Below are 8,615 nucleotides of genomic sequence, written 5' to 3'. Positions count from 1 at the left end.
CTCCCAACCTCCCGACTCACCGACCTCCCGACTCACCGACCTCCCGACTCACCGACCTCCCGACCTCCCGACCTCCCAACCTCCCGACTCACCGACTCCCGACTCACCGACCTCCCAAATCACCGACCTCCCAACCTCCCGACTCACCGACCTCCCAACCTCCCGACTCACCGACCTCCCGACTCACCGACCTCCCAACCTCCCGACTCACCGACCTCCCAACTCACCGACCTCCCAACCTCCCGACCTCCCGACTCACCGACCTCCCGACTCACCGACCTCCCAACTCACCGACCTCCCAACTCACCGACCTCCCAACCTCCCGACTCACCGACCTCCCGACTCACCGACCTCCCAACCTCCCGACTCACCGACCTCCCAACCTCCCGACTCACCGACCTCCCGACCTCCCGACCTCCCAACTCACCAACCTCCCGACCTCCCGACCTCCCAACTCACCGACCTCCCGACATCCCGACCTCCCGACTCACCGACCTCCAGACTCACCGACCTCCCAACTCACCGACCTCCCAACTCACCGACCTCCCAACCTCCCGACTCACCGACCTCCCGACTCACCGACCTCCCAACCTCCCGACTCACCGACCTCCCGACTCACCGACCTCCCGACTCACCGACATCCCGACTCACCGACATCCCGACTCACCGACTCACCGACCTCCCGACTCACCGAACTCCCGACCTCCCGACCTCCCAGCTCACCGACCACCAGACTCACCGACCTCCCAACTCACTGACCTCCCAACCTCCCGACCTCCCGACTCACCGAACTCCCAACCTCCCGAATCACCGACCACCCAACCTCCCAACCTCCCGACCTCCCGACTCACCGAACTCCCAACCTCCCGACTCTCCGACCTCCCGACTCACCGACCTCCCGACTCGCCGACCTCCCGACTCACCGACCTCCCGACTCACCGACCTCCCGACTCACCGACCTCCCGACTCACCGACCTCCCAGCTCACCGACCACCCGACTCACCGACCTCCCAACTCACTGACCTCCCAACCTCCCGACCTCCCGACTCACCGACCTCCCAACCTCCCGACCTCCCGACTCACCGACCTCCCAACCTCCCGACCTCCCGACTCACCGACCTCCCGACTCACCGACCTCCCAACTCGACGACCTCCCGACTCACCGACCTCCCGACTCACCGACCTCCCAACTCACCGACCTCCCAACCTCCCGACTCACCGACCTCCCGACTCGCCGACCTCCTGACTCACCGACCTCCCGACTCGCCGACCTGCCAACCTCCCGACTCGCCGACCTCCCAACCTCCCGACCTCCCGACTCACCGACCTCCCAACCTCCCGACTCACCGACCTCCCGACTCACCGACCTCCCGACTCACCGACCTCCCGACCTCCAGACCTCCCGACCTCCCGACCTCCCGACTCACCGACCTCCCGACTCACCGACCTCCCGACTCACCGACCTCCCGACTCACCGACCTCCCAACCTCCCGACCTCCCGACTCACCGACCTCCCGACCTCCCGACTCATCGACCTCCCGACTCACCGACCTCCCGACTCACCGACCTCCCAACCTCCCGACTCAGCGAACTCCCGACTCACCGACCTCCCAACCTCCCGACTCACCGACCTCCCAACTCACCGACCTCCCAACCTCCCGACCTCCCGACTCACCGACCTCCCAACCTCCCGACTTCCCGACTCACCGACCTCCCAACCTCCGGACTCACCGACCTCCCGACCTCCCGACCTCCCAACTCACCGACCTCCCGACCTCCCAACCTCCCGACTCACCGACCTCCCGACTCACCGACCTGCCAACCTCCCGACCTCCCGACTCAACGACCTCCCAACCTCCCGACCTACCGACTCACCGACCTCCCGACTCACCGACCTCTCAACCTCCCGACCTCCCGACCTCCCAACTCACCGACCTCCCGACTCACCGACCTCCCGACTCACCGACCTCCCGACTCACCGACCTCCCGAATCACCGACATCCCGACTCACCGACCTCCCGACTCACCGAACTCCCAACCTCCCGACTCACCGACCACCCAACCTCCCGACTCTCCGACCTCCCAACTCACCGACCTCCCGACTCGCCGACCTCCCGACTCACCGACCTCCCGACTCACCGACCTCCCGACTCACCGAACTCCCGACTCACCGAACTCCCGACCTCCCGACCTCCCAGCTCACCGACCACCCGACTCACCGACCTCTCAACCTCCCGACCTCCCGACCTCCCAGCTCACCGACCTCCCGACTCACCGACCTCCCGACTCACCGACCTCCCGACTCACCGACCTCCCAACTCACCGACCTCCCGACTCACCGAACTCCCGACTCACCGAACTCCCAACCTCCCGACCTCCCGACTCACCGACCTCCCGACTCACCGACCTCTCAACCTCCCGACCTCCCGACCTCCCAGCTCACCGACCTCCCGACTCACCGACCTCCCGACTCACCGACCTCCCGACTCACCGACCTCCCAACTCACCGACCTCCCGACTCACCGACCTCCCGACTCACCGACCTCTCAACCTCCCGACCTCCCGACCTCCCAGCTCACCGACCTCCCGACTCACCGACCTCCCGACTCACCGACCTCCCAACCTCCCGACTCGCCGAACTCCCGACTCACCGACCTCCCAACTCACCGACCTCCCAACCTTCCAGTTCACCGACCTCCCGACTCACCGACCTCCCGACTCACCCTCCCAACTCACCGACCTCCCAACCTCCCAGTTCACCGACCTCCCAACTCACCGACCTCCCGACTCACCGACCTCCCAACCTCCCAACCTCCCGACTCGTCGACCTCCCGACTCACCGACCTCCCAACTCACCGACCTCCCGACTCACCGACCTCCCGACCTCCCAACCTCCCGACTCGTCGACCTCCCGACTCACCGACCTCCCAACTCACCGACCTCCCGACTCACCGACCTCCCGACCTCCCAACCTCCCGACTCGTCGACCTCCCGACTCACCGACCGCCGACCTCCCAGCTCACCGACCTCCCGACTCACCGACCTCCCGACTCACCGACCTCCCAACTCACCGACCTCCCAACCTCCCGACTCACCGACCTCCCGACCTCCCAACTCACCGACCTCCCGACCTCCCGACCTCCCGACTCACCGACCTCCCGACTTGTCGACCTCCCGACTCACCGACCTCCCAACCTCCCGACCTCCCGACTCACCGACCTCCCGACTCACCGACCTCCCGACTCACCGACCTCCCGACTCACCGACCTCCCGACCTCCCGACCTCCCGACCTCCCGACTCACCGACCTCCCAACCTCCCGACTCACCGACCTCCCAACCTCCCGACTCACCGACCTCCCGACTCACCGACCTCCCGACTCACCGACCTCCCGACCTCCCGACCTCCCAACCTCCCGACTCACCGACTCCCGACTCACCGACCTCCCAAATCACCGACCTCCCAACCTCCCGACTCACCGACCTCCCAACCTCCCGACTCACCGACCTCCCGACTCACCGACCTCCCAACCTCCCGACTCACCGACCTCCCAACTCACCGACCTCCCAACCTCCCGACCTCCCGACTCACCGACCTCCCGACTCACCGACCTCCCAACTCACCGACCTCCCAACTCACCGACCTCCCAACCTCCCGACTCACCGACCTCCCGACTCACCGACCTCCCAACCTCCCGACTCACCGACCTCCCAACCTCCCGACTCACCGACCTCCCGACCTCCCGACCTCCCAACTCACCAACCTCCCGACCTCCCGACCTCCCAACTCACCGACCTCCCGACATCCCGACCTCCCGACTCACCGACCTCCAGACTCACCGACCTCCCAACTCACCGACCTCCCAACTCACCGACCTCCCAACCTCCCGACTCACCGACCTCCCGACTCACCGACCTCCCAACCTCCCGACTCACCGACCTCCCGACTCACCGACCTCCCGACTCACCGACATCCCGACTCACCGACATCCCGACTCACCGACTCACCGACCTCCCGACTCACCGAACTCCCGACCTCCCGACCTCCCAGCTCACCGACCACCAGACTCACCGACCTCCCAACTCACTGACCTCCCAACCTCCCGACCTCCCGACTCACCGAACTCCCAACCTCCCGAATCACCGACCACCCAACCTCCCAACCTCCCGACCTCCCGACTCACCGAACTCCCAACCTCCCGACTCTCCGACCTCCCGACTCACCGACCTCCCGACTCGCCGACCTCCCGACTCACCGACCTCCCGACTCACCGACCTCCCGACTCACCGACCTCCCGACTCACCGACCTCCCAGCTCACCGACCACCCGACTCACCGACCTCCCAACTCACTGACCTCCCAACCTCCCGACCTCCCGACTCACCGACCTCCCAACCTCCCGACCTCCCGACTCACCGACCTCCCAACCTCCCGACCTCCCGACTCACCGACCTCCCGACTCACCGACCTCCCAACTCGACGACCTCCCGACTCACCGACCTCCCGACTCACCGACCTCCCAACTCACCGACCTCCCAACCTCCCGACTCACCGACCTCCCGACTCGCCGACCTCCTGACTCACCGACCTCCCGACTCGCCGACCTGCCAACCTCCCGACTCGCCGACCTCCCAACCTCCCGACCTCCCGACTCACCGACCTCCCAACCTCCCGACTCACCGACCTCCCGACTCACCGACCTCCCGACTCACCGACCTCCCGACCTCCAGACCTCCCGACCTCCCGACCTCCCGACTCACCGACCTCCCGACTCACCGACCTCCCGACTCACCGACCTCCCGACTCACCGACCTCCCAACCTCCCGACCTCCCGACTCACCGACCTCCCGACCTCCCGACTCATCGACCTCCCGACTCACCGACCTCCCGACTCACCGACCTCCCAACCTCCCGACTCAGCGAACTCCCGACTCACCGACCTCCCAACCTCCCGACTCACCGACCTCCCAACTCACCGACCTCCCAACCTCCCGACCTCCCGACTCACCGACCTCCCAACCTCCCGACTTCCCGACTCACCGACCTCCCAACCTCCGGACTCACCGACCTCCCGACCTCCCGACCTCCCAACTCACCGACCTCCCGACCTCCCAACCTCCCGACTCACCGACCTCCCGACTCACCGACCTGCCAACCTCCCGACCTCCCGACTCAACGACCTCCCAACCTCCCGACCTACCGACTCACCGACCTCCCGACTCACCGACCTCTCAACCTCCCGACCTCCCGACCTCCCAACTCACCGACCTCCCGACTCACCGACCTCCCGACTCACCGACCTCCCGACTCACCGACCTCCCGAATCACCGACATCCCGACTCACCGACCTCCCGACTCACCGAACTCCCAACCTCCCGACTCACCGACCACCCAACCTCCCGACTCTCCGACCTCCCAACTCACCGACCTCCCGACTCGCCGACCTCCCGACTCACCGACCTCCCGACTCACCGACCTCCCGACTCACCGAACTCCCGACTCACCGAACTCCCGACCTCCCGACCTCCCAGCTCACCGACCACCCGACTCACCGACCTCCCAACTCACTGACCTCCCAACCTCCCGACCTCCCGACTCACCGACCTCCCAACCTCCCGACCTCCCGACTCACCGACCTCCCAACCTCCCAACCTCCCGACTCACCGACCTCCCAACTCGCCGACCTCCCGACTCACCGACCTCCCGACTCACCGACCTCCCGACTCACCGACCTCCCAACTCACCGACCTCCCAACCTCCCGACTCACCGACCTCCCGACTCGCCGACCTCCCGACTCACCGACCTCCCGACTCGCCGACCTGCCAACCTCCCGACTCGCCGACCTCCCAACCTCCCGACCTCCCGACTCACCGACCTCCCAACCTCCCGACTCACCGACCTCCCGACTCACCGACCTCCCGACTCACCGACCTCCCAACCTCCCGACCTCCCGACTCACCGACCTCCCGACTCACCGACCTCCCGACTCACCGACCTCCCAACTCACCGACCTCCCAACCTCCCGACCTCCCGACTCACCGACCTCCCGACCTCCCGACTCATCGACCTCCCGACTCACCGACCTCCCGACTCACCGACCTCCCAACCTCCCGACTCACCGACCTCCCAACTCACCGACCTCCCAACCTCCCGACCTCCCGACTCACCGACCTCCCAACTCACCGACCTCCCAACCTCCCGACCTCCCGGCTCACCGACCTCCCAACCTCCCGACTCACCGAACTCCCGACGCACCGACCTCCCAACCTCCCGACTCACCGACCTCCCGACTCACCGACCTCCCAACCTCCCGACCTCCCGACTCACCGACCTCCCGACTCACCGACCTCCCAACCTCCCGACTCACCGACCTCCCAACTCACCGACCTCCCAACCTCCCGACCTCCCGACCTCCCGACTCACCGACCTCCCAACCTCCCAACTCACCGACCTCTCGACTCACCGACCTCCCAACCTCCCGACCTCCCGACTCACCGACCTCCCAACCTCCCGACTCACCGACCTCCCAACTCGCCGACCTCCCGACTCACCGACCTCCCGACTCAACGACCTCCCGACTCACCGACCTCCCGACTCACCGACCTCCCAACTCGCCGACCTCCCGACTCACCGACCTCCCAACTCGCCGACCTCCCGACTCACCGATCTCCCGACTCAACGACCTCCCGACTCACCGACCTCCCAACTCGCCGACCTCCCGACTCACCGACCTCCCAACTCACCGACCTCCCGACCTCCCAGCTCACCGACCTCCCGACTCACCGACCTCCCGACTCACCCTCCCAACTCAGCGACCTTCCAGCCTCCCGACTCACCGACCTCCCGACCTCCCAACTCACCGACCTCCCGACCTCCCGACCTCCCGACCTCCCGACCTCCCGACTCACCGACCTCCCGACCTCCCGACTCACCGACCTCCCAACCTCCCGACTCACCGACCTCCAAACTCACCGACCTCCCAACCTCCCGACTCACCGACCTCCCGACTCACTGACCTACCAACCTCCCGACCTCCCGACTCACCGACCTCCCAACCTCCCGACTTCCCGACTCACCGACCTCCCAACCTCCGGACTCACCGACCTCCCGACCTCCCGACCTCCCAACTCACCGACCTCCCGACCTCCCAACCTCCCGACTCACCGACCTCCCGACTCACCGACCTGCCAACCTCCCGACCTCCCGACTCAACGACCTCCCAACCTCCCGACTCGCCGACCTCCCGACTCACCGACCTCCCAACCTCCCGACTCGCCGACCTCCCGACTCAGCGACCTCCCGACTCACCGACCTCCCAACCTCCCGACTCACCGACCTCCCAACCTCCCAACTCACCGACCTCCCGACCTCCCAACCTCCCGACTCACCGACCTCCCGACCTCCCGACTCGCCGACCTCCCGACTCACCGACCTCCCAGCTCACCGACCTCCCGACCTCCCAACCTCCCGACTCACCGACCTCCCGACCTCCCGACTCACCGACCTCTTGACTCACCGACCTCCCAACCTCCCGACTCACCAACCTCCCAACTCACCGACCTCCCGACCTCCCGACTCACCTACCTCCCAACCTCCCGACTCACTGACCTCCCGACTCACCGACCTCCCGACTCACCGACCTCCCAACCTCCCGACTCACCGACCTCCCAACCTCCCGACTCGCCGACCTCTCGACTCACCGACCTCTCGACTCACCGACCTCCCGACCTCCCGACTCACCGACCGCCCAACCTCCCGACTCGCCGACCTCTCGACTCACCGACCTCCCAACATCCCGACTCACCGACCTCCCAACTCACCGACCTCCCAACCTCCCGACTCACCGACCTCCCGACTCACCGACCTCCCAACTCGCCGACCTCCCGACTCACCGACCTCCCAACTCACCGACCTCCCGACCTCCCAGCTCACCGACCTCCCGACTCACCGACCTCCCGACTCACCCTCCCAACTCAGCGACCTTCCAGCCTCCCGACTCACCGACCTCCCGACCTCCCGACCTCCCAACTCACCGACCTCCCGACCTCCCGACCTCCCGACTCACCGACCTCCCGACCTCCCAACTCACCGACCTCCCAACCTCCCGACTCACCGACCTCCCGACTCACCGACCTCCCGACTCACCGACCTCCCAACCTCCCGACTCACCGACCTCCAAACTCACCGACCTCCCAACCTCCCGACTCACCGACCTCCCGACTCACTGACCTACCAACCTCCCGACCTCCCGACTCACCGACCTCCCAACCTCCCGACTTCCCGACTCACCGACCTCCCAACCTCCGGACTCACCGACCTCCCGACCTCCCGACCTCCCAACTCACCGACCTCCCGACCTCCCAACCTCCCGACTCACCGACCTCCCGAATCACCGACCTGCCAACCTCCCGACCTCCCGACTCAACGACCTCCCAACCTCCCGACCTCCCGACTCACCGACCTCCCGACTCACCGACCTCTCAACCTCCCGACCTCCCGACCTCCCAGCTCACCGACCTCCCGACTCACCGACCTCCCGACTCACCGACCTCCCGACTCACCGACCTCCCAACTCACCGACCTCCCGACTCACCGACCTCCCGACTCACCGACCTC

Source organism: Pristiophorus japonicus, chromosome 11 (assembly GCF_044704955.1).
Source record: "Pristiophorus japonicus isolate sPriJap1 chromosome 11, sPriJap1.hap1, whole genome shotgun sequence".
Taxonomy (NCBI): domain Eukaryota; kingdom Metazoa; phylum Chordata; class Chondrichthyes; family Pristiophoridae; genus Pristiophorus; species Pristiophorus japonicus.
The sequence above is the reverse complement of the archived record's forward strand: the minus strand, read 5'-3'. Positions refer to the sequence as shown.